Source organism: Pristiophorus japonicus, chromosome 2, assembly GCF_044704955.1.
Source record: "Pristiophorus japonicus isolate sPriJap1 chromosome 2, sPriJap1.hap1, whole genome shotgun sequence".
NCBI classification, from domain to species: domain Eukaryota; kingdom Metazoa; phylum Chordata; class Chondrichthyes; family Pristiophoridae; genus Pristiophorus; species Pristiophorus japonicus.
In genome coordinates, this window is record NC_091978.1 from 158,938,745 (window position 1) to 158,966,262 (window position 27,518).

Consider the following 27,518-nt stretch of genomic DNA (forward strand, 5'->3'; position numbering starts at 1 on the left):
AGCCAAAGGTGGGCAGCGGAAATGCTACAAGGACACCCTCAAAGCCTCCCTGATAAAGTGCAACATCCCCACTGACACCTGGGAGTCCCTGGCCCAAGACCGCCCTAAGTGGAGGAAGTGCATCCGAGAGGGCGCTGAGCACCTCGTGTCTCAACGCCGAGAGCATGCAGAAATCAAGCACAGGCAGCGGAAAGAGCGTGCGGCAAACCAGTCCCACCCACCCCTTCCCTCAGCGACTATCTGTCCCATCTGTGACAGAGTCTATGGCTCTCGTATTGGACGGTTCAGCCACCAAAGAACTCCCCTCAGAAATGGAAGCAAGTCTTCCTCGATTCCGGGGGGCTGCCTATGATGATGATGAGTGAGGAGTTATTTTGTTTTAAGTTAAGTAAGATGCCCCATTGATGTTTGGCGGTATGGTATATTCCTAATTTTATACTACTACACAAAGACAAGTTGTACTGATTGTTTTAAGTGAGTCTGATCATAATATTAATTTGCAATGAAATAGAAAAAAAAGCTTAGTATTCATATCTGGTCTTTTGTAACCTGATGTTTTCTTGGTCCAATTCCAAAAAGTTTCGTGACGCATATGGTGGCAAATGCGAAAGACACAGATCCAATTCAGATCACTGGTTATGCTAGTATATAGTTAGATAGTGAACAGTATGGGCACATCCCTAAACGTAAGATGCTCAGACTACTTATGGATGTGACCAGGATCACTGTACCTGTACTAAGTGAAAACCCTAAACTTATAACAACTCCCTTTTTTGTTACCTGAGAGGAATATCTATTAAACTGTGTCCATTAATCACCATGCCTATAGTAGTTTCAAATAACTTGTACAGTAAAGTATTATGAATTCAATGTGTGTTGTGCAATTTGTTGGCATTGATTTAAACTGTTCAGTTATTTCTAAACTTGCTAATTTTCTATAAGTACTGTCATCTACATTACACAGATGTTGTAAACTAACTGGTTTATAAATGACTGGGAATGGTTAGCAAATTGTTTTATATACATTGGAACATTCGGACATGAGTTTCCAACCTAATAAGTAATCAATTTAGATTTAAATTAATAACTGGTGTAGACACACAGCAAACAAGTGGGAAAGGCTCATCTACAAATTTGAATCATCATAAATGTACATATTCTAGCCCAGCAGTGATAGGACTTGACTGGTCCTTGTAGATAATGATACCAGTCTTTGCAAGCCTCATAGATTACCATTCAAAGCTATTCATTCTTGACCTTTCTATTTCCTATCTTGTTTTGCTGTCAGTACTTTGCACTTTTTAAAAATCTAATAAAAGACACAGAACTGCTAAAATCAATACCCACAATTTACATTACATGTTCTGAATTAAATTTTCATCCTACCAAGTATTTTAAACTTAGATTGGTAGCTGGTGCAAGTACACAACAATTTTAATGAGGCTTATGTACAATGGGGCAAGATTTTAACACAAGCCATTGCACTTTCTTCTTCTTTATGCCAACATTCTTATTGAAGTGAAAAAGAATCAATTTGTAAAATTATGAATCTTTAGTCTAACCTGTTTGCACTTGTTCCTTTTAAGGATAATTTGCTATGTATGTTCTATTCTACATATGTGTGATTACAATTTTGGAAGCATCAGATGAAGAAGGCCATTTGGCTGAGCTTAGTCCATTTATCCAGTGAGACCCCACATTTCTGGGCTGGGGTTGTTTTCTTTGGAACAGAGGAGACTGAGGGGAGACCTTTAATATATGAGTGGCCTAGATAGGGTGGACAGGAAGGACCTATTTACCATAGCAGAGAGGTCAACAACCAGGGGGCATAGATTTAAAGTGGTTTAGAGGGGATTTGAGGGAAAATCTTTTCCTCCAGAGGGTGCTGGGGGTCTGGAACTCACTGCATGAAAGGGTGGTAGAGGCAGAAACCCCCACCACCTTTAAAAAGATTACCTGGATATGCACTTGAAATGTCATAACCTACAAGGCTATGGACCAAGAGCTGGAAAGTGGGATTAGGCTGAATAGCTCTGTCGGCTGGCGCAGACATGATGGGCTGAATTGGCCTCCTTCCATGCTGTAAATTTCTATGTTCTATGATTCCCATAACCTCTGTGTAGCATCTAAGTCTTTCTTAAATAATTAGAGGGTTTTCACCTCCACAACTCTGTCTGGGAGTCTATTTTACATGTTGGTCATTTTTGCTGCAAAGAAGAACTTCCTGATTTCAGTTTTAAATTTAACATTTTACTAGATTGAACTTGTGTTCCCTTATCTTACACACACAATTTAATTTAATTTAATGTAAAGTAATATTCCAGATTTACCTTTTTCATACCCTTGACTACCTTCTATATTTCTGGAATGTTTCCTTTTCAGGCTCAAGTGCTCAAGCGTTTCAAGGCTATCTTTATAACTAAGACCTTTACACCAGGATCAGTCTCGTGGCCCCTCTCTGCATTGCTTATCACATATTCTTGCCAATTTGACCAATGCCTAATGGAACCATTGTTTCACTAACAACCAATTTCGAGTATGGCACAGCTTGTGCTGTTGGGATTGTTATATTTGCTGTGAGGCAGGAATCACCTGCTTTGTGCCTTCCTTTTGATCATCCACATTCTATTTTCTGCTACTGCTTTCTTAAGAAAGAGTGAGAGAGAAAACGGGAAAGTACAGACCGTTGGCCTAACATCTGTCGTTGGAAAATGCTGGAGTCCATTATTAAGCAAGCAGTAGCGGGACATTTGGAAAAGCATGATTCAATCAAGCAGAGTCAGCATGGTTTTATAAGAGGGAAATCATGTTTGACAAATTTACTGGAGTTCTTTGAGGATGTAACGAGCAGGGTGGATAAGGGGGAAACCAATGGATGCAGTGTATTTAGATTTCCAGAAGGCATTCGATAATGCGCCACCTAAGAGGGTACTGCACAAGATAAAAGCTCATGGGGTTGGGGGTACTATATTAGCATGGATAGAGGATTGGCTAACTAACAGAGAACAGAGTCGGGATAAATGGGTCATTTTCCGGTTGGCAAACAATAACTAGTGGGGTGTCACAGGGATCGTGCTGGAGCCTCAACTATTTACAATCTATAGTAATGACTTGGATGAAGGGACCGAGTGTAATATAGCCAAATTTGCTGATGATACAAAGATGGGTGAGAAAGCAAATTGTGAGGAGGACACACAAAAATCTGCAAAGCGATAGACAGACTAAGTGAGCGGACAAAAATTTGGCAGATGGAGTATAATGTGGGAAAATGTGAGGTTATCCACTTTGGCAGAAAAAATAGAAAAACAAGTTATAATTTAAATGGAGAGATTACAAAATGCTGCAGTGGAGGGGGACCTGGGAGTCCTTGTGCATGAAACACACAAAGTGAGTACTTGCTGTAACTGCATAATCAGCAAGGCAAATAGAATGTTGGCCTTTATTGCAAGGGGGATAGAGTATAAAAGCAGAGAAGTCCTGCTACAAATGTACAGGATATTGGTGAGGCCACATCTAGAGTACTGCGTACAGTTTTGGTCTCCGTATTTAATGAAGGATATACTTGGATTGGAGGCTGTTCAGAGAATTTTCACTAAGTTGATTCTGGAGATGAGGGAGTTGAGTAGGTTGGGCCTACACTCATTGGAGTTCAGAAAAATGAGAGGTGATCTTATCGAAACATATAAGATAATGGCCCCAAGTTTCCACATGATTTGCTCCTGATTTTTAGGAGCAACTGGTGTAGAACGGAGTATCTTAGAAATCGGAATTCTCCACATTTAGTTTGCTCCAGTTCTAGTCAAGTAGAACAGTTTCACTTTGGAACAGAATTTTTTTTTCAAAAGGGGGCGTGTCCGGCCACTTACGCCTGATTTCAAAGTTTTGTGAGTGAAAACTTACTCCAAACTAACTTAGAATGGAGTAAGTGAAGATTTTTGTACGCTTGAAAAAACCTTGTCTACACTTTAGAAAATCAGGCGTAGGGAATGGTGGGGGGGGGGGTGTTTAAAGGGAAGTTTACAAACATTAAACACTTCAGTTTTACAAATAAAGAGCCATCATCAATAATAAATGATAAATACATCAATAAATCAACCAATAAATCAATCAAAAAAATTTAACAAGAAATAATATTTTTTTAAAATCAATAAATAAAACATTTTCTACTTACCGACTGCAGCACCGGGAGCCCTCCAACAGCGTGCTGGGATGCCCCCCTCAGTGTGTCTCTGTCAGTGTCTCTATCTCTGTCTGTCTGTGTCTGTCTCTCATTCTCTGTCTGTCAGTGTCTGTGTTTCTGACAGCGAGGGGAGGGGGGTAGAGGGGGAAGGATGGGGGAGAAAGGAGATGGGGGGGGGGGAAAGGAGATTGGGGGGGGGGGAGAAAGGAGATTGGGGGGATGGGGGGGAAGGAGATTGGGGTGGGGGGGAAGTGGGGGGGGAAGGAGAAGGGGGAGGGAGGCTGAACGGGCCGGGCCTGAGACTTCGGGCAGGGCCCGTTGCCAGCACCAGATTTACAGGTAGGTGGCGTTGGGTCGGGTCGGGTCGGGGGGGTCGGGGGGGGTGGTGGGAGGGAGTTCGGTTCGGGTCGGGGGGAGGGAGGGAGGGAGAGGGAGGTCAGGTCGGGGGAGAGGGAGGTCAGGTCAGATCCAGTCTGGAGGCGGGGGGGGAGCGGGTGTTGGGTCCGGTCCGGGGGCGTGGGGGGGAAGCGGGTGTCGGGTCCGGTCCGAGGGTGGGAGCGGGAGTCGAGTCGGGTCAGGAGGAAGCAGGAGCTGGCCATGGGAGGAGCCTTATTCACGCAGCCCCAGTGAGGCCATTGGGCCAGGGCTAGGGGCTGCGTGCTTCGGGCCCCTCCCACACAGTTTCTGGCACCTGGAGCTACTGCACTTGCGTGCCCACTGTAGCGCGCATGTGCAGAGCTCCCGGCACTGTTTTCGGCGCAGTGTCCTAGCTCCGCCCCCTACAGCTCGTGCTGCGCTGCGCCGAGGGCCAGAGGACCTGCAGGGAGGTGGAGAATACGGAGGGTTTTTTTAGGCGGACTTTGTGGCGTGAAAAACGGGCGTCCAGGTCAGGACTGCGCCGTTCTAGGCGCGGCTCGAAACTTGGGCCCAATGAGAGGGCTGGACAAGATAGATGCAGAGTATATTTCCACTCATGGGGGAAACTAAAACTAGGGGACATAGGGCCCAAGTTTCGGGTGGAGTTGCTCCTAGTTTTTTGGAGCAACTAGTTTAGTTTGGAGTATGTTAGAAATTGCGTGGGGTAAGGGAAGTTAGAGGATTTTCCATAAACACCTTCACAACAACATTAAAGAGGGTGTGTGTGGGGGGTGTGGGGGAGAGGCACCCCTGCTCTCTCCTTTGGCCCTTCGATCATTGAGTGCCCCCCACGCTCCTCCATCCCTGTTGCCATGCATCCCCCTCCATCCCTGTTGCCATGCATCCCCCTCCATCCCTGTTGCCATGCTCCCCACTCCATCTGTTGCCACGCTCCCCCTCCTCCCCACCCCGGTTGCCACGCCCCCCCCCCCCTCCACACCCCGGTTGCCACGCTCCCCCCTCCCCCTCCCAGTACCCACGCTCCCCCCCCGGTACCCACGCTCTCCCGAGCCATTGCGCAGGCGTGCATGCTCCAGCATGTCTGCGAAATGCTGCCGGCTCTGAGAAGAAGGCATAATCCCTAGCCCCGCCCCCCTGCAGGCAGTCTCCTCCCCAGGGAGGCCATGGTCCAGGAGGACCGGAGAATAGCTGCAGAAGATTCCGGCGCACCTTTGAGCCCAGGCAGGTCACGTAAGTCTCGGAGGTGCGCCGTTTTCGCCAGAACCGGAAACTTGGGCCCATTGTCTCAGAATAAGGGGTCGCCTATTTGAAACTGAGATAAGGAGGAATTTCTTCTGAGGGTTGTAAATCTATGGAATTCACTGCCCCAGAGAACTGTGGAGGAAGGGTCATTGAATATATTTAAGGCAGAGATAGTCAGATTTTTGAGCGATAAGGCAATAAAGGGTTATGTGGAGCGGGCAGGGAAGTGGAGCTGAGTCCATGATCAGATCAGCCATAATCTTATTGAATGGCGGAGCAGGTTCGAGGGGCTGGGTGGCCTACTCCTGCTTCCTATTTCTTATATTATGATCTTATCTAAAGTAACCTGTTCTCTAGTTGATTCCTCAACAGATCTAGAAAAGCATCTTGTATACAATCCACAAATTCGTCTGCTATGTTATTACTGCAAATTTGGTTTGCCCAGTCTATATGTAGATTAAAGTCCCCCATGATTATTGTACTACCTTTGTTACATGCGCCTCTAATTTCCTGATTTATACAGTGCCCTAATTACAACTACGGTTTGGGGGCCTATAAACAACTCCCACCAATGTTTTCTGCCCCTTGCGGTTCCTTAGCTCCACCCAAACTGCTTCGACTTCTTGATTTTCCGAGCTAAGATCCTTTCGCTCTAATATCTTTATCCCATTCTTTATTATCAGGGCTACCCCTCCTCCTTTTCCATTTTGCCTATCTCTTCTAAAAGTTAAGTATCCTGGATTATTTAGTTTCCAACCGTGGTCACTTTGCGGCCACATCTCCGTAATGGCTATTAGATCAAACCTATTAATTTCTATCTGCGCTATTAATTCATCTAGTTTGCTGTGAATTCTTCGCACATTTCAGATATAGTGCTTTGACTTTTTTCTATTTTCCCTGATGTCACCTTAGTCAGCAATGCCCCATTACCTTTGTTACTCTCTCTGTCCCTTCCTGACCCACTCTGCTTATTTTTACCTCAAACTCTGCCCTGCTTGAGAGCCTTGACATTTCTCTTGCTGCTTTTAAATTTGTTCTTGCCTGAATCCTCCATCACCCCTCCCCCCCCTCCCTCATTAGTTTAAAGCCCTGTCTACTGCCATAGTTATTCGATTCGCCAGGGACACTGGATCAAGCCAATGGAACAGCTCCCTCTTTCCCCATTACTAGTGCCAGTGCCCTATGAAACAAAACCCTTGCCTCCCACACCACTCTTTGAGCCACACATTTAACTTTCTCATCTGCTTATCCCTATACCAATTGGCCTATGGCTCGGGTAACAATCCAGAGATTATTATCGTTGAGGTTCTGTTTTTTTAATTTGAACCCCAACTCGTCAAACTCTTTCAGCAGAACCTCATTCCCAGTTCTATCTATGTCGTTGGTTCTAATATGGACCACGAGAACTGGATCCTCCCCGACCCTTCTACTCCAAGTTCTTCTCCAACCGCGAGGAAATGTCTTTAACCTTGGCACCGGGCAGGCAACACAACCTTTGAAATTCTGGTAGTGGCTGCCGAGAACAGTATCTATCCTTCTGACTATACTGTCCCCTACCACAACCACATTCCCTTTCACTCCCCCCACATGAATGGCCTCCTGCACCATGGTGCCATGGTCAGCCTGCTCATCCATCCTGCAGTCTTTTCCCGCATTCATACAGGCAGCAAAAACCTCTGTTGGGGTAAAAAGAAGACTTTTCTTCAAGGTGGACTCCCTGATATAAGGAATCAACACCCACCCGTATAGCGACCACGAATCACTCAGACGAAACCTCGCTTCAACCGGTCTTTATTCAAGCATGCAGGGGAAGAGTTCAGGAATGAACCTTCGAAATACAAGGGTTTCTACATGTCGACTTGTGCGACCTTCCTACAAAACTTCTAAGATCACCAATTGGCCTACAGTTTATCAGCGGAGCTTCATTGATTTGCAGACCCTTATCAGACTGGCTGCTGAGTGGTTTCCCAACCTGTCCATCTCCCATCACATGTCAACCTGCTGGAATGTGTTGTCCTACAGTGTCAACTTTGCCTCAGTTCCTTATGACGTGTTGGTTAACCTTGTTTCCCAGGGTTTGCTATGCACCTGGTTTCTTATCAGTTAATTCCCAAGAACTCCAGCCAAAACTATCTCGTTCCCATGAATGCAGCTGCTGCTACAATCTATGTTTCAGACAGCTTACTCCCCACTGTCCTTGGTAGGTGTTGTTCTGCACTGAATATGCAAGTGTCCATTTTCTATCAGTCTGTGTGATGGTTCATTTACCATTCGGCTAAGAAGCAAAGCTTTTCTCCAAAATCCCATTTGTAAGCAAGTTTTATAAGCGAGCGTTACATACACAAGCAAGTTTTTCATTACAATCCCTAGCTTGAGGTGGAGGATCTCCTGTCTCCTCACAACCTCCTGATACTGATAAGCCCTTTAATCTGGACCATTTTATGTGTCAGATCAATTCAGTACCTTCAGTATCCACTTTAGTGACCATCTGTCTGTCTACTTCCACTTTGGTGACAATACTTTATCTCCTTACAATACTTTTGAAAGTATTACACCTCATTGGATAAGGGCAAACGCTGAGGCTCCTCCAGCACTGTACCTGAGTTGCAGTCAGAACCCCATGTCCCTGATCATTAACCAGACCTGCACCACAACCTAACCAGAGGGGCGTGACTGCCTCCTGGATCAAAGTGTCCAGGTAACTATCCCCCTCCCTGATGCCCCAGCTCAGAGTTACTGAGATGGAGTTGCACTTCTAACTCCATCTCCATAACCATGAGCTGAAGTTCCTCAAAATGTAGGCACTTACTACAAATGTGGTTGTCTGGGATCACAATGCTCTCCACAAACTCCCACATGCTGCAGTTGTGGCACACCACCTGCATTGCCATTCCTTTATGATCTTGTTCTAATTAATTAAATGTAATTACATTTGTATTTAAGTAACTTCATTTACAGTTTAGTTCCTTCTCTTCTTAATTGATCGGGATTAAGTAATAGGTAATGAAATTAAATGTCTACCTGTAACACAAAGCACTACAAATAGTGTGGGCAAAAAGCTGCAACTCCTCCCCCCACCCTTCTCCAAATTCCCACTCTGTCCAAATTCCCAAATAAGCCACTCTGTTTAAGACCACTCTGTGCAGACCACTCTGTGCTCTGAAAAACTGTTGACTTTCATACTCTTAAGAGCGACACCCAATTTGCAAATGTTGACTCAGTTCCCCTATTCCCTGTGATTAACACCTATTCAAGACTAACACTTATAGCTGACTGATAGTTAACTGCCACTGGCAGGCAACTTCTGTTAACTACAGTTTTAAAGTTCTAGGTTTAAATCAAAATGTTAAACTAAATTTCACTTTTTACAGATTCTACTTACTTAATACTTGTCAGAAATTTACATTCTTTCCAAATTCCCAAATAAAACACTCTGATTAAGTCCACTCCCTTTAAGATTGCTCAGTGCAGACTTCTGTGCAGTTTCAGCACCAATGCTGAGAATGTGGAGGTTCACTTCCCGCTTGTATGGTGTCCTCTTGCATGGCATCACCACTTTGCAGTCTATCTTGGATAATGTGCTGATCTCCAGGAATGTAACTGAGCCCTCACAACAGCAGTCCATGTTCACATGCTTTTCAGGTTATGTGGAAGCTCAAATGGCTGTCATGCAAACTCTGCATTCTATAAATGGAGAGATTGGTGGAGCCAATTGATAACGGCTTTGAAGGGGTCACTCAACCTCTGCAGTCTGATCTCTTGGAAATCAATGGGAATGATGAACTCCAGCCCCGTGGGAATGGCAGTACTGCGATGGAAGCAGTACATGTTGGCCTCCTTAAGGATGTCGGCATGGCTGTTCCTACCCGCCCACCCCCCTCCCCTGACTCAGTACGCGCTGTGGTGCCAGAAAATCAGCTGCCGCATTGCAGCAGCCTGCAGTCAGGCCCTCACAGGTTACAGCACCCCAAAATAACTTACCACAAGCATCTCAAGGGTCCCCACATAAGGAACAGCAGCTTTCCACCTGCTCTGCTGGTGCCAATCGGGGACACTTGTAGGAGTGGTAGTGTTAGAAAATCTTAATGAAATCTTCATGAAAAGCAATATGGAATGATCATTTGGTGAGAAATGAATCGACGGTAATTATTATGTTTGAAATAAAATTAAGTACATTTGGCACTTTGGTCTTCAGCATGGTTTCATAGCAGTGCCTGATTCTGCATTGACTGAATGCCATTGATATAGAAGTTACATAAATAGTTTGTTCTTTAATGCAGGATTATGAGAGTGGTGAAGAATGTCACAAATATTGTTATGCAGAGCGCCTTTGACTTTGTACTCATGGCAGGAGTGCAAAAACTCATCAGGATTACTGAGCAATGATCTAATCCCTGACATCTCTGGCTACAAGGCACTGAGCTTGCCTTCCTTTCATTGCTGCTTCCTCACCTTCATCTTGGTCTTCCTTGTCTGATGATGACTGCTGCATGTGTGTGGTCAGTGACTCTTGCATGCGAGAGAAGCCAGCCTTTGCTGCAAAGCCCCGAACTCTGTCCTGTTGAGTGCTGAAGTCAGCTGTCGGACAGAAATCCAGACCCACAAAGAAAGAATTCACAGCCAAAGAGCTCATGAGCAAAAAGAGAGCATCAGTGACCTGTTTCGTGCAGTTATGAACTGCAACAGCAACAACAACTTGCATTTATATAGTGTAACAATAAAATGTATAGTGCCCTCTAGCTAGGAGGTATAGCGTCCTGGATCTGTATTGGAGAGAAACTGTATGAGGAACGCCGTTTTAACTGCACATGGCTGTCTAAGATCTCCAGAATAAATAAAGTTAAGTTGAACTAAGAGTGCTCAAGAGACTATAAAATAAATGCTGTCAGAAGCAGAGACTTTTGCTCTTTCGTCAAACGCATCTACGATCGAAATATTGGAATTGTAAGACTTTTTCGAGTCGATCGAAATTGACGTTGTGCAGAGCAGAGTGTGCTTCCTACACGTGGATCTGTGAAGGGTGATAAAGAGTCATAAGCTTGTAAAATAATCTAGAGGTATTAGTAAAGTCAACTTAAGGTAGCATAAGCCACTGTAGAGCCTTGCTCGACAAAGTATTTCTGCAAATACATGGCCACGATATTTTACTATTATACTTGTTCTAGTCCTCTCTATACATGTATGTCATATACTCAAAGTCCTAAACTGTAGTGAGCTATCATGACCACCACGGTGCCAACTCCCGCGCACATTCCCCTCCCACCTCCATTGCAGGGTTGCAACATTTATCACTGCCATTGGCAGAGATGCCCTAGATATCCACAATAATCTTCCCTACAAATCAGAGGAAGACAAACAGGAAATTTAGATCATTTTGAAGCTCAGGGAAGAGCACTGTAAAGGTAAAACCAACATCATCCATGAATGGTACCAGTTTAACAACTGTTTACAAAGGGGCGAGTGATTTGACAGATATCTCGTGAAAGTTAGGAAGCTAGTATCATCAAGTGATTTCGGCAATTTGAGGGATGATTTCATCAGAGACTGCATAGTCTGCAGAATATCTGATAACACTCTGCGTGAGAGGCTGTTGCAAGAATCAAGCCCAACACTCGATAAATGTGTGATGCTCTGTAAAACTAGAGGCCACAGCTGCGCAAATGAAATTCATGAAGCTCACTAAACCAGACTCTGAAGATGTCAAAGCTGTCGGACAGAAATCCCGACCCACAAAGAAGGAATTCACAGCCAAAGAGCTCATGAACAATTGCAGATATTGTGGCAAAAGACATGCGCTGTCAAAACTAAATGGCCAGCTTATGGGAAGACCTGCACAAGTTGCGGCAAACAAAATCACTTTTCTCAAAAGTGCAGACAAGAGTGGATTGAGGCAGAAGTCTACACATAAGCATAAATATAAGGGCAAGCCAAAAGTTTATGCACTATATGAAGACAGTGATGATTCTGAAGATGCTTTGTAAAGTTGATTCGCACAATCAAGTACAAAGCTGACAGAAAGTATCCTAACAGTAGAGTGGACAAGGGAGAACCAGTTGATGTGTATTTGGACTTTCAGAAGGCTTTCGACAAGGTCCCACACAAGAGATTAATGTGCAAAGTTAAAGCACATGGGATTGGGGGTGGTGTGCTGACGTGGATTGAGAACTGGTTGGCAGACAGGAAGCAAAGAGTAGGAGTAAATGGGTACTTTTCAGAATGGCAGGCAGTGACTAGTGGGGTACTGCAAGGTTCTGCGCTGGGGCCCCAACTGTTTACATTGTACATTAATGATTTAGACGAGGGGATTAAATGTAGTGTCTCCAAATTTGCGGATGACACGAAGTTGGGTGGCAGTGTGAGCTGCGAGGAGGATGCTATGCGGCTGCAGAATGACTTGGATAGGTTAGGTGAGTGGGCAAATGCATGGCAGACGAAGTATAATGTGGATAAATGTGAGGTTATCCACTTTGGTGGTAAAAACAGAGAGACAGACTATAATCTGAATGGTGACAGATTAGGAAAAGGGGAGGTGCAACGGGACCTGGGTGTCATGGTACATCAGTGATTGAAGGTTGGCATGCAGGTACAGCAGGCAGTTAAGAAAGCAAATGGCATGTTGGCCTTCATAGCGAGGGGATTTGAGTACAGGGGCAGGGAAGTGTTACTACAATTGTACAGGGCCTTGGTGAGGCCACACCTGGAGTATTGTGTACAGTTTTTGTCTCCTAACTTGAGGAAGGACGTTCTTGCTGTTGAGGGAGTGCAGCGAAGGTTCACCAGACTGATTCCCGGGATGGCGGGACTGACATATCAAGAAAGACTGGATCAACTGGGCTTGTATTCACTGGAGTTCAGATGAATGAGAGAGGATCTCATAGAAGCGTTTAAAATTCTGATGGGTTTAGATAGGGTAGATACAGGAAGAATGTTCCCAATGTTGAGGGAGTCCAGAACCAGGGGCCACAGCCTAAGGATAAGGGGTAAGCCATTTAGGACCGAGATGAGGAGAAACTTCTTCACCCAGAGAGTGGTGAACCTGTGGAATTCTCTACCACAGAAAGTTGTTGAGGCCAATTCACTAAATATATTCAAGAAGGAGTTAGATGTAGTCCTTACTACTAGGAGGATCAAGGGGTATGGTGAGAAAGCAGGAATGGGGTACTGAAGTTGCATGTTTAGCCATGAACTCATTGAATGGCGGTGCAGGCTCGAAGGGCCGAATGGCCTACTCCTGCACCTATTTTCTATGTTTCTATGTAACAAGATTATGGCTACCTTCTCCACTAAAGGTCAAATGGTAAAGATGTAATAGATTGTGGGGCCACATGCAATGTGCTACCTCTAGATTCTTACCTAACGACTTAAAGGTAAAAGAATCTAAGACAACACTGTCACTATATGACAACCATGCAAGCATTCCAGTGGTAGGAACTTGTAATGTGCGACTGGAAAATACAAAGAACAAGCAAAAGTACATTGTGCCCTTTGTGATCATTGAGGGCCAAAATGCACCACTGATTGGCTCATGCACTGCTCAATAGCTACAACTGATAAAAGTGCAGCATCAGAATATCGCAGTGATAAATGAACCAAACGAATCGCAAACTAGTGTCAAAAAACTGATGTCAACAATGTGTATCTGGATGTGCTTAAGGGACTGTTAACATTGAACTTATTGAATGAGCAACACCAGCTGTAATGCCACCCAGACGGGTGCCAATAGCAATCAAACAAATGCTTAAAGAGGAACTTGATCGTTTGGAAGAACGACAAATCATCACCTAAAGTTGTTGAATCGCGGACTGGGTTTCAAGTCTAGTGACTGTACAAAAGCCAAATGGAAAGATTCAAGTATGTATCGACTCTCCACATCTGAACAATGCCCTGAAACGTGGATACTATCCACTTCCTGTGGTCGATAACATCCTGCCACAGATGTCAAATGTAAAGGTCTTCACCTAAAGCAGACAGCAAGGTTTCTTGCAAGGTGAACTAGATACAGGGTCCTCCTACCCCCCGACCTTCCAGACTCCATGGGGATGATATCGATATAATAGAATGCCATTTGACATCAGTCCTGCCCCAGAAATCTTCCAGCAGAAGCTAGACCAAGAACCTCGAGGGTCTAGATGGAGTCTACAAGATTGCAGACGATATTTTGATCACTGGATGCGGTGAGACACTTAGAGACCAATCACGATCATGATGCAAACTTACACAAATTCATGCAGAGATGCAGAGATCGAAACATCAAACTAAACTTCAATAAGTTCGAATACAAGAGCTCCCAAGTGAAATATATGGGACACATACTGTCTCGTGGTGGACTCAAAGCCGACCCAAGCAAAGTGGTCGCAATCAATGAAATGCAGAAACCGCAGGATGTCACAGGTGTACAATGATTTGACGGCATGACAAAGTACCTCGCAAAATTCTTGCCAGATCTTTCAAACATCAGCGAGTCCCTGCGACGGCTTACTCAAAGACCCGGTCTGGAAATGGACTGAAGAGCAAGTCAAAGCATTTGAAGCCATCAAACAATGCGTGACAGATTCTCCGGTGCTCAAGTACTTTGACCCCAAACTTGCAACCGAAGATCAAGGAGATGCTTCGAGCAAGGGTCTTGGGTTCGTCCTTCTGCAACAGAGACAACCAATCAAACACACGAGCCGAGCTCTTACTCCAGCAGAAACGCAATACTCTCAAATCGAAAAGGAGTTGCTCGATCAAGCCTTCAAAATGGAATGAAACCATCAATATGTATACGGTCGCAAGATCACGCTATGGACAGACCATGAGCCTTTGGTTGCCATACGATGCAAGTCGTTATCTGCAGCACTCAAGCGGCTACAACGTCTGCTCATTTGGCTCAACCAATATAACGCTGAAATAAAGTATCAACCAGGAAAATAAATGTGCCTAGCAGACATCCTCTTGCACGCATATCTCTCAAAAGTGGAGATATCACCAACTGAAATTGCAGTGGAATGCATTCACATGGTGGACTATCTCCCACTCTCCAAACAAGGACTGACTAACATACAACGTGCAGCTGTAAGCAACTCCACACTACAACTGGTTACACAACAAATCACAACGGGATGGCCAGAAACGACACATGAATGCCCGCCTGAAACGCATACTTCAAAGTTTGTGACAAACTCACAACACAAAATGGAATAGTCTTCAAAGACTATCGCTATGTCATACCAAAATCCCTGTGATCCGACATTCGTCAGCGACTTCATGCTACTTTACACTAGCAGCGAGAGCACTCTTTTCGACGTGCCAGAGAATCCATTTACTGGCCAGGACTGAACAGTGACATAAAAGACTATTTTTCAAAGTGTGAAACATGTAACACTTTGATAAAGAAACAATAAGACAAGTTTTTTGTTGTTGTTTAACTTGTAGTTGTTTGTTACGTGTATTCATAAGTACTTAATTACCGGTTTATATTGAAGCTAATTTTAATCCAATTTGTTTCTTATGAAAGGAAAGGTGTAACACTAAAATGTATATCACCCTCTAGCTAGGAGGTATATTGCCCTGGATCTATATTGGAGAGAAGCTGGCTGTATGAGGAACGCCATTTTAACTGCACATGGCTGTCTGAGATCTCCAGAATAAATAGTTTAATTTGAACTAAGTGTTCAAGAGACTATAAAATACACATAGCACCATTAACATTGTAACACGTCATGAGGTGCTTCACAGAAGCATTGAGCCACATAAGGCGATATTGGAATAGGTGATTAAAAACTTGGTCAAAGAGAGGCAGGTTTTAAGGAGCGTTTTCAAGAAGGAGGGAGGGGTAGAGAGTCGGAGGCGATTAGGGAGGGAATTCCAAAGCATAGAGTAGAGCTGGAGGCACGGCGGCCAATGGTGAAGTGATTAAAATCGAGGATGTGCAAAAGGTCAGAATTGGAACTGTAGATTGTGATATACTATTGATAGCCCCTGCAGCAGCCTGAAAGGAGCACTGTGATGATTTTGAGGGCTACTGGCAGAACATGCCTCCCTTCAACTTGCATGTACTGTACCAGAAAGCTATAGAGGTTAGCGACAGCCTTCCTGGAGAAGCACAGCCTACTCCTGCAGCGCTCCTCAGAGTGGGACAAGATAGTCGGCTGGATTTTCCTTCTAACTCACCCCCGCCCGAGTCTTTTTTAACCGCCGGAATGTTGCTGATGCGCGCGCTCGTGATTTTCGGGTGCTCCATGTCGGTGACGGCGAAGCGGCGTGGGAGCGAAGTGTAGCGGGCGGTGTGTGGCAGAGGAGGCCTATCGACTCGGGAATCTTCGTTTCCCAAGTTGTGCGCATACGCGCATGTGGCTGTCAAACCACGCCCCCCCAGAGGCACCAACGAGAGGCCAGAGATTGCCAGCCTGAGATCGCTGCGGGGAGGGGGGGGGGGGAGGGAGGGAGAGAGAGATCCTGTGGCGGGCGGGGAAGAGTGAGAGAGATTGCTGTGGGGGGCGTGGGGGAGGTGAGTGAAGAAGAGAGTGAAGTGGCGCGGGGGAGGGGGGGGGGGCGGAAGAGTGAGATTGCTGTGGCGGGGGTAAGACAGATTGCTGAGGGTGGGGGGAGGGTGGGGGTGGCGGTGAGATCACTGTAGGAGGTGAGATAGACTGGGGTAGGTGAGACTAAAGGAGTAAATAAGGCTTTATTAGACCATTTATATTATTGCCTAACACTAGAAAGTACTACAATCCATTAAAAAATACATCAAACTGTGGAGAAGTTTAAAGATCTATCTAATATCAGACAAACCTGTCAGATCTGTGTCCATATCGCCCACTTAAGATCCAGTAAGACCTGCTTTTTCAGGATGATATTAAAGAGCCCAAGTTTCCGTCCTCTGGAAAAACGGTACATCTTGATAAGATGCGGCGACTTTCTGGAAGAAAAAGGGTGCCAAAAACTTACCTTGTGATTCTCCGGTCTCCTCAGGACGTCTTCGACTTCATGCTTGGCGTGGCGCAGCACAAGGGGTTGGGGGCGGAGCCAGGTCCCAGCGCTGAAAACAGTGCCGGGACCTCTGCACATGCGCGCTAGAGTGTGCGCGCATGTGCAGTAGTTCCAGGCCCCCGAGGCTGCGGGGGAGGGGCCCGACCCTAGCCCTGGCCGAATGGGCTCACATGGCGAAGATCGGGACGCGGACCTTCCTCCCGTTCAGCTGCCTTGCCTCCTTCTCGTTCAGCCCTCCTCTCCTCTCCTCTCTCCTATCTCTCCTCTCTCCTCTCCCTCCTCCTCCTCTCCCTCCCGCTTGCCCCCCTCCCTTTCCATCCTCCCCTCCCTCCCTCTCCACCCTCCCCTCCCTCCCTCCTCTCTGTCAGAAACACAGAGATACTGACAGAGAAAGAGACACTGACAGAGACAGAGAGGGGGGGGGGGCGTCCCAGCACGTTGTTGGCGGGCTCCCGGTGCTGCAGTAGGTGAGTAGAAATAATTTTTTATTTATTGATTTTTTACATTTTTTTTAATATTTCATTAATTTTTTTTGATTGGTTTAATGGTTGATTTATTGATTTATTTATCATTTATTATTGATGATGGCTCTTTATTTGTAAAAGTGAAGTGTTTAATGTTTGTAAACATCCTTTCCCCGCCCCCATCTATCGTTCCCTACGCCTGATTTATAAGTGTAGGCAAGGTTTTTCTGAGTGTACAAAAATCTATACTTACTCCATTCTAAGTTAGTTTGGAGTAAGTTTTCGCTGCCTAAACTTGCAAAACAGGTGTAAGTGGCTGGACACGCCCCCTTTTGGAAAAAAATCTGTTCTAAAATGAAACTATTCTAACTGACTAGAACTGGAGCAAACTAAATGCTGAGAATTGCAATTTCTAAGATGCTCCATTCTGAACTAGTTTCTCCAAAAAAATAGGAGCAACTCAGGCCAAAACTTGAGCCAAGGTCTGGTGGTTAACAGATCATAATGATGAAACTTCCACTTTGGGCGGTACTATATGGGCGAACAGTATCGAATAACGCCCGGCGGTAATGACCGTGGAATTTACGGCAGGGTGGTAAATGTGTTTTTTTCGACGAAACTTGTATTTCTGGGCGGTAAATGGCCGATTTGTGAGGAAACTCTAGCGCAGTGACTCTTGGGTTCTACACCCTGTGTGTTGGCTATGGGCTTCTGCATGCAGCCCCCTCACTTTTTGTCCTCTGTGAGGCCCGGATGCTGACAGTGGTGGTTGTTGAGGCTGTTACTGTTGCTGCTCCTCCTCCTCCAAATTTAGAATAAAAACAGAACATGTTGGAAATAATATCAGACCAATCAGAATTTGTGAAGAAAAAAGACACGTTATGACCTGAAACACCATAACTGATGCTGACTGATCTATTAAGACTTTTGGGTTGGTTACCTAAGGTGTTGTCTTTATTTTTTTTTGTCTGTGCTCATCAGTTTGTATATCTGACTGCTAGAAAATGGACCACTTTTCCATTTGAGACCACTAATGTCAGTTTCAGCAGCAACAACTTGCATTTATATAGTGCCTTTAATGTACAAATTTTCCCAAATACTCTTGGGTCATGTACAGCTTGTGCTGAAATGAGGTGCCTGAAATGAGAAGTTTTTTTTTCTACTATTCTGCACCAACAATATACCTCAACCTCCGAGGAGCAGACCCCTATTGTTCCAGTGGGACATTTACTATATCAGCTATTTATTTGTCAGTGTGATGAATGTGGGCCAGTTTTGTGCAGTGGACTATGTCAAATAGAAGCTGCATTGAGAATGCTCAAACTAATTTCTCATTTCATACAGGTCCTTTACAGTAAACAGGCACTTTCCATCCGTCTAGGCTGAATTGAAACCTAGGTTCCAGAGGCAATGTCTAAATCAGACCCCTGGCTGGTTTTCAATCTTTGAATGATGACCTCCATATATAAAGCTTTTTCTTGCATCCCCAGTGATTCAGTGTGGTGATAAGCCTTACAGATCAGGAGGATCCCAGGTTTGATCCTCAGTTGATGCTAATCTAGCTGATAATGCACAAGGTAACAAGTTGTTTGTTGTAGCTCTCATCCAAGTCAGGGCAATGGGAAGGCTGTGAAAATTGGTCTCAATGTCCCTAAGTTAGGGAAGAGGAAATAATTATTGCGCCAGATTTTGCTTGAAAAATAAGGGCATGTTAACGACGCATGCTGTTATTAATGTGAAAATCAATGAGCAAGTTTAGGGGATTAAGAGATATGCTGTGATTTGTGATTCTTGAGCACTTGCTGCTCGATTAACACTGCTCTGCCATTTGCATTGCACAAACAGCATCTTGCCCTTCACCTACCCGTTATTTTTAAAAACATGCTGGATTTTCACATTAATAACCCATTAAACTTGCCACACAAATTGAGTGATTATGGTTAATTCAGTGACAATCATCCACTCTGGTCCGGAAATTGAACTGTTTAAACTGTGAGGTCTCATTCCTTCAGGCGGTAAATTGTTCTTAGAGATTTTAAAACTGCTAAATTTAGAATTTTATTTTTTTCTTACTTTTCTGTCTCTCTATTTCTCTTTCTGTATCTTATTGGATTCTAATTCACCCTCCTTCTCCGTCATTCCTCTGTTCTTTCTCAATCCTTAAATCTCATTGGTTAAGGAGATACACTGTTGGTTCCGTCATTCACTGAAGTCCCAGTTGCCCTTGCCACCCCGTTATCAGCTCGCACTTCCAGCACGCTATGGAGTAAAATCAATTTTGAGTGAAAGCGTGCAGAAAACTGTCTGTCTAATGTGGCATGCCACAGCATGCCCCACTTCATTTATAACCAGCCCATTGACTTCTGTTCCCACTCCTATCCCTTATTTAGTATCTTTTTTGATAGAATGTGTGTGTGTTCCTGTCAGGTTAGAACAGGACAGGGCTCGGAAATATTGTTGGTTTGTCCATACTGTTGAATAGTCCACTAACATTCACTGCCTAAGCTTGCACATGAACGGTTACTTGGGTGAGGCACTGGAGGGCTGCCTTTTAGAGCTGTTCCTACCTTCAAGAAAAGAGTGGGAGGGGGCAGAATTTGAAGGAAAACGCTATTTCTATTTGACGAAGCACAAATTATAGCTTCCTTTTTTTGTGTTTAACTTCCTCAATGCATCAACTCAGTCATGCTCCTGTTTCTGTCTCTGCTTTAAAGAATTTGATATATTCTGTACAAATGTCAAGTGAGTCAAATGGGGGTGGGGGTAACCACATGACTGTGTAGCATCAAAGTCTGAAAGGGACACTGTCCAGTGCTCTTTTTATTTCTTTCTTTGTATTTGAAGCTTGAACTAAACTCAAAGGAGGAGGAGTACTATGCTTAACCTAACATTAGAGTCACTATCCAGTCTATAATAAGAAATCTGATAGAACATGCTTTCATTAAAAATAGTGGTGTTATAATTTTGCTCTTTAAATGATTGGGAGCAAGAGGTAAATCTCAAAATTTAGTGCTGACTTTTTAATAACAATTAGAGGGTGTTCTGAAATGGAACAGCAGAGTCCTTTGCCTTCCAAAATGTGCACTGTAGTGCTATAGGTGTGGGGGGGCATTTGTAGAATGTAGATCTAAGTTACAAAGATGTACACAGTGACTCAGATTATTTTTGTTAATTTTAAACTACAAGGGTAGTTTAACCCTTCTGAATCTGTTTTTTTCATCTTCCCTCCCACCTAAAGGAAATAGCCTAATAGGAGTTAGTTAAGGAAATTTTTAGATCTTTTCTTATGGGAAAACTTTAATCAATAATTCATATAAATGCATGCTATCCTACAAAACTTGTAAAAGTTGACTAACAGTTTCAAAAATGCTGATGCAGCCGCAGAAAAATTGGCCACTCAAAAAACAATTTACAAAAACCTTAATAAAGGCCTTTGACCAAGGTCACTGTGTCAAGGTGACTGAATAAGTTAAATGCATTACAGTGGACTTCAGGACTTCTATTGTTGTTTCCGGATCACAAACCATAGTTCAGTTTGTTTTTCCTGTGAAAACTGCATATGATATAGAGAAGAAAACTAATTACAGTGGAAGTACAATGTCATGACACGAATTAGGAGCAGGAGTAGGCCATAGGCCCCTCGAGCTTGCTCCGCCATTCAATAAGATCATGGCTGATCTTCAACCTCAACTCCAATTTCCCGCGCGATCTCCATATCCCTTGCTTCCCCTAGAGTCCAAAAATCCATCTCCACTTTGAATATACTCAATGATGCAGCATCCACAGCGCTTTGGGGTAGAGAATTTCAAAGATTCAAAACCCTCTGAGTAAAGAAATTCCTCCTCATCTCCGTCTTAAATGGCCGTCCCCTTATCCTGAGACGATGCCCCCCAGTTCTAGACTCTACAGCCAGGGGAAACAACCTCTTAACATCTACCCTGTCAATCCCTCTTAAAATCTTGTAAGTTTCACTGAGATCATCTCTCCTAAACTCCAGAGAGTTTAGGCCCAATCTACTCGATCTCTCCTCATAGGACTACCCTCTCACAGGAATCAATCTAGTGAACCTATGTTGCACTGTCTCTAAGGCGAGTATATCCTTCTTCAAATAAGGAAACCAAAACTCTGCACAGTACTCCAGATGTGGTCTCTGTACAACACTGTACAACAAGTACAAACAGCAGAAGGAGCGTCGGACAAACCAAGCACACCACCCACTTGTCCCTTCAATCACCACCTGCCTCATCTGTGACAGAATCTGTAGATCCTGCATTGGACTCATCAGCCACCTTAGAATTCATGTTAGTGTGGAAGTAAGTCATCCTCGACTCCGAGGGACTGCCTAAGAAGATGTACAACTGTAGCAAGACAACTGTAGAAGAACTAATGGGGTACCGCAGGGATCGGTGCTGGGACCCAAACTATTTACAATCTACATTAACGACTTGGATGAAGGGACCGAGCGTAACGTAGCCAAGTTTTCTGACGATACAAAGATGGGAGGAAAAGCAATGTGTGAGGAGGACACAATAAAACCTGCAAAAGGACATAACATAGACAGGCTAAGTGTGGCAAAAATTTGGCAAATGGAGTATAATGTTGGAAAGTGTGAGATTATGCTCTTTGGCAGAAAAAAATCGAAGAGCAAGTTATTATTTAAATGGAGAAAAATTGCAAAGTGCTGCAGTACAGTGAGACCTGAGGATCCTGGTGCATGAAACACAAAAGGTTAGTATGCAGGTACAGCAAGTAATCAGGAAGGCCAATGGAATCTTGGCCTTTATTGCATGGAGGATGGAGGAAGTCTTGCTACAGTTATACAGAGTATTGGTGAGGCCACACCTGGAATACTGCATACAGTTTTGGTTTCTATATTTAAGAAAAGATATACTTGCTTTGGAGGCAGTTCAGAGAACATAAGAACATAAGAACATAAGAACATGGAACAGGAGTAGGCCATCTAGCCCCTCGAGCCTGCTCCGCCACTCAACAAGATCATGACTCAGCTCCACTTACCCGCCCGCTCCCCATAACCCTTAATTCCCTTATTGGTTAAAAATCTATCTATCTGTGATTTGAATACATTCAATGAACTAGCCTCAACTGCTTCCCTGGGCAGAGAATTCCACAGATTCACAACCCTCTGGGAGAAGAAATTCCTTCTCAACTCAGTTTTAAATTGGCTACCCCGTATTTTGAGGCTGTGCCCCCTAGTTCTAGGCTCCCCGACCAGTGGAAACAACCTCTCTGCCTCTATCTTGTCTATCCCTTTCATTATTTTAAATGTTTCTATTAGATCATCCCTCATCCTTCTGAACTCCGAGTAAAGACCCTGTCTATTCAATCTAGCATCATAAGGTAACCCCCTCATCTGCGGAATCAGCCTAGTGAATCGTCTCTGTACCCCCTCCAAAGCTAGTATATCCTTCCTTAAGTAAGGTGACCAAAACTACACGCAATACTCCAGGTGCGTCCTCACCAATACCCTGTACAGTTGCAGCAGGACCTCTCTGCTTTTGTACTCCATCCCTCTCGCAATGAAGGCCAACATTCCATTCGCCTTCCTGATTACCTGCTGCACCTGCAAATTAACTTTTTGGGATTCATGCACAAAGAGGCACTCTACGCAGGGGTCCTCCCACTATTCATCGGGGACTTGGCCTGGAGGGTGGTGCACGGAGCAGTGCCGTGCAACAAATTTTTAAGCCGGTTCACGGACTCCCAGGCCGCCTGCAATTTCTGCGGTCTGGAGGAGTCCGTGTTCCATGTTTTTATTGAGTGCACAAGGTTGCAGCCCCTGTTCCATTATTTGAAGGGGCTGCTCCTGAAATTCTGGCTGCACTTCAGTCCCACTCTCCTGATCTTTGGGCACCCTGTGCGGAGGGGAGCGGGTCGGTCCGAGGGCCTCCTCGTAGGACTGCTCCTGGGCACGGCCAAGGGTGCCATCAGCCGGTCCAGGCTGCGGGCGGTCGAGGGGGTCGTTCAACCTGACTGCCTGCCTCTCTTCCGCTCTTACATCCGGTCCAGGGTGTCCTTGGAGATGGAGCACGCGGTGTCCACCGGTACGCTCGCGGCCTTCCGCGAGAGGTGGGCACCGGAGGGACTGGAGTGCATCATCACGCCCGGCAACCAAATTTTAATTTGATTTTACGTTTTAAAGTTTAATTTGTTTTAATTGCCGGTGCTTTTAGTGTCCCCCTCCCCTTTTATAGGGGGCACTGGAAAAAATTTGATTTTAGCGCCCCAAAAAAAAACCAAAAAAAAAGGAAAAAAAAAAGGGGCCTTGAAAATGTCAGCTGTGTCACCCAGGCGGGTGGCATGGTTTTAATGTTTATGTTTATTTTCAGGTAAACTCAAAAGAGTTTCATGCACAAGGACCCCCAGGTCCCTCTGCACCGTAGCATATTGTAATTTCTCTCCATTCAAATAATATTCCCTTTTACTGTTTTTTTTTTCCAAGGTGGATGACCTCACATTTTCCGACATTGTATTCCATCTGCCAAACTTTAGCCCATTCCCTTAACCTATCTAAATCTCTTTGCAGCCTCTCTGTGTCCTCTACACAACCCGCTTTCCCATAAATCTTTGTGTCATCTGCAAATTTTGTTACACTACACTCTGTCCCCTCTTCCAGGTCATCTATGTATATTGTAAACAGTTGTGGTCCCAGCACCGATCCCTGTGGCACACCACTAACCACCAATTTCCAACCCGAAAAGGACTCATTTATCCCGACTCTCTGTTTTCTGTTAGCCAGCCAATTCTCTATCCATGCTAATACATTTCCTCTGACTCCACGTACCTTTATCTTCTGCAGTAACCTTTTGTGTGGCACCTTATCGAATGCCTTTTGGAAATCTAAATACACCACATCCATCGGTACACCTCTATCCACCATGCTCGTTATATCCTCAAAGAATTTCAGTAAATTTAGTTAAACATGATTTCCCCTTCATGAATCCATATTGCGTCTGCTTGATTGCACTATTCCTATCTAGATGTCCCGCTATTTCTTCCTTAATGATAGTTTCAAGCATTTTCCCCACTACAGATGTTAAACTAACTGGCCTATAGTTACCTGCCTTTTGTCTGCCCCCTTTTTTAAACAGAGGCGTTACATTAGCTGCTTTCCAATCCGCTAGTACCTCCCAGAGTCCAGAAAATGTTGGTAGATTATAACGAATGCATCTGCTATAACTTCCTCCATCTCTTTTAATACCCTGGGATGCATTTCATCAGGACCAGGGGACTTGTAATGAGTCCCATTAGCCTGTCCAGCACTACCCCCCCTAGTGATAGTGATTGTCCCAAGGTCCTCCCTTCCCACATTCCTGTGACCAGCAATGTTTGGCATGGTTTTTGTGCCTTCCACTGTGACGACCGAAGCAAAATAATTGTTTAAGGTCTCAGCCATTTCCACATTTCCCATTATTAAATCCCCCTTCTCATCTTCTAAGGGACCAACATTTACTTTAGTCACTCTTTTCCATTTTATATATTGGTAAAAGCTTTTACTATCTGTTTTTATGTTTTGCGCAAGTTTATTTTCGTAATCTATCTTTCCTTTCTTTATTGCTTTCTTAGTCATTCTTTGCTGTCTTTTAAAATTTTCCCAATCTTCTAGTTTCCCACTAACCTTGGCCACCTTATAAGCATTGGTTTTTAATTTGATACTCTCCTTTATTTCCTTGGTTATCCCTTCTCTTACCGCCCTTCTTTTTCACTTGAATATATTTTTGTTGCGCACTATGAAAGAGCTCCTTAAAAGTCCTCCACTGTTCCTCAATTGTGCCACCGTTTAGTCTGTGTTCCCAGTCTACTTTAGCCAACTCTTCCCTCATCCCACTGTAGTCCCCTTTGTTTAAGTATAGTACGCTCATTTGAGACACTACTTCCTCACCCTCAATCTGTATTACAAATTCAACCATACTGTAATCACTCATTCCGAGAGGATCTTTTACTCGGAGATCGTTTATTATGCCTGTCTTATTCCACAGGACCAGATCTAAGATAGCTTGCTCCCTTGTAGGTTCTATAACATACTGTTCTAAGAAACAATCCCGTATGCATTCTATGAATTCCTCCTCAAGGCTACCCCGTGCGATTTGATTTGACTAATCGATATGTAGGTTAAAATCCCCCATGATTACTGCCGTTCCTTTTTCACATGCCTCCATTATTCCCTTGATTACTAGGTTCACTAGGTTGATTCTGGTGATGAGGGGGTTGACTTATGAGGAAAGGATGAGTAGGTTGCGTCTCTACTCGTTGGAATTCAGAAGAATGAGAGGTGATCTTATTGAAACGTATAAGATTATGAGGGGGCTTGAGAAGGTAGATGCAGAGAGGATGTTTCCACTGATAGGGGAGACTAGAGTTAGGAAGCATAATCTTAGAATAAGGGGCCTCCCATTTAAAACTGAGATGAGGAGGAATTTCTTCTCTCAGGGTTGTAAATCTGTGGAATTTGCTGCCTCAGAGAGCTGTGGAAGCTAGGTCATTGAATAAATTTAAGACAGAGATAGACAGTTTCTTAACTGATAAGGGGTTATGGGGAGCGGGCAGGGAAGTGGACCTGAGTTCATGATCGGATCAGCCATGATTGTATTAAATGGCAGAGCAGGCTCGAGGGGCCGTATGGCCTACTCCTGCTCCTATTTCTTATATTCTTATGTTCCTTAGTCATGTACTCCAACTCTCTTGCAATAAAGGCCACCATTCCATTTGCTTTCCGAATTGCTTACTGTACCTGCATACTAACACTGTTTCCCGTACAAGGATACCTGAATCTCTCTGAGCACCAACATTTAATAGTTTATCACCATTTAAAAAATATTCTGTTTTTCTAATCTTCCTACCAGAGTGAATAACCTCACATTTCCCCACATTAGGCCCTTTGTGTCCTCCTCAGAGCTTTCTTTCCCACTTAACTTTATCAGCAGCAAACTTGGATACATTACACTCAGTCCTTTTATCTAAGTCATTCATATAAATTGTAAATAGCTGCAGCCCAAGCACTGATCCTTACGGCACCCCACTAGTTACAGCCTGCCACCCTGAAAATGACCCGTTTATTCCTGCTGTCTGTTTTCTGTTCATTATGAATCCTCTAGGCATGCAGGTACAGTAAGCAATTAGGAAAGCAAATGGAATGGTGGCCTTTATTGCAAGAGGGTTGGAGTACATGACTAAGGAACATAAGAATATAAGAAATAGGAGCAGGAGTAGGCCATACGGCCCCTCGAGCCTGCTCTGCCATTTAATATAATCATGGCTGATCTGATCATGAACTCAGGTCTACTTCCCTGCCCGCTCCCCATAACCCCTTATCAGCACAGATAGATAAATTTTTAACCACTAAGGGAATTAAGGGGTATGGGGAGCGGACGGGTAAGTGGAGCTGAGTCCACGGCCAGATCAGCCATGATCTTTTTGAATGGCGGAGCAGGCTCGAGGGGCTAGATGGCCTACTCCTGTTCCTAATTCTTATGTTCTTATATATTACCCCCAACCCATGAGCATGAGCCCGTAACTTGCTGAACAACCTTTTATGTGGCACTTTATCTCATGCCTTTTAGAAATCCAAATATATGACATCCACTGGTTCCCCTTTATCTATATAAGGAACATAAGAACATAAGAAATAGGAGTGGGAGTAGGCCATATGGCCCCTCGAGCCTACTCTGCCATTTAATACATTCATGGCTAATCTGATCATGGACTCGGGTCCACTTCCCTGCCCGCTTCCCATAACCCCTTATTCCCTTATTGGTTAATTACATCCTCAAAGAACTCCAGCAAATTTGTTAAATATGATTTCCCTTTCATAAAACCATGCTGGCTCTGCCTAATCATATTATGATTTATTTCCTGAATAATGGATTCCAACTTTTTTCCGACGACTGATGTCAGGCTAACTGGCCTGTAGTTTGTTGTTTTCTCTCTCCATCCTTTCTTGAATAGCGGGGTTACATTTGCTACCTTCCAATCGAGGGAATTTTGAAAGATCACAACCAAAGCATTCACTATCTCTGCAGCCATCTCTTTTAGAACCCTAAGATGTAAGCCATCAAGTCCAGGGGATTTATCAGCTTTTAGTTTCTTCCTGTCACAGCTTCTAAGGGACCGAAACTTACTTTTGCTACTCTTTTTTTATTTGTAGAAGCTGTTACAATCTGTTTTTATATTCTTGCTCGTTTGCTCTCATTCTATTTTCTCCCTTTTTAACAATTTTTTAGTCATCCTTTGCTGGTTTTCTAAAGCTCTCCCAACCCTCAGGCTTA

General features: G+C 44.2%; 1 protein-coding gene across 4 annotated transcripts in view; it reads left to right on the forward strand.

Moving 5' to 3' along the window:
- Positions 1 to 27,518, forward strand: part of tec (tec protein tyrosine kinase) — a 301,217-nt gene that overhangs the window by 35,516 nt on the left and 238,183 nt on the right. The window contains exon 1 of one of the 4 annotated variants that reach the window (XM_070870138.1): positions 10,769 to 10,857. The exons of the other annotated variants lie outside the window; for them this stretch is intronic. The gene's annotated coding sequence lies outside the window, so the exon portion shown is untranslated. Of the gene's footprint in view, positions 1 to 10,768; positions 10,858 to 27,518 lie in introns of those variants that run through there. 4 annotated transcript variants of the gene reach the window in all.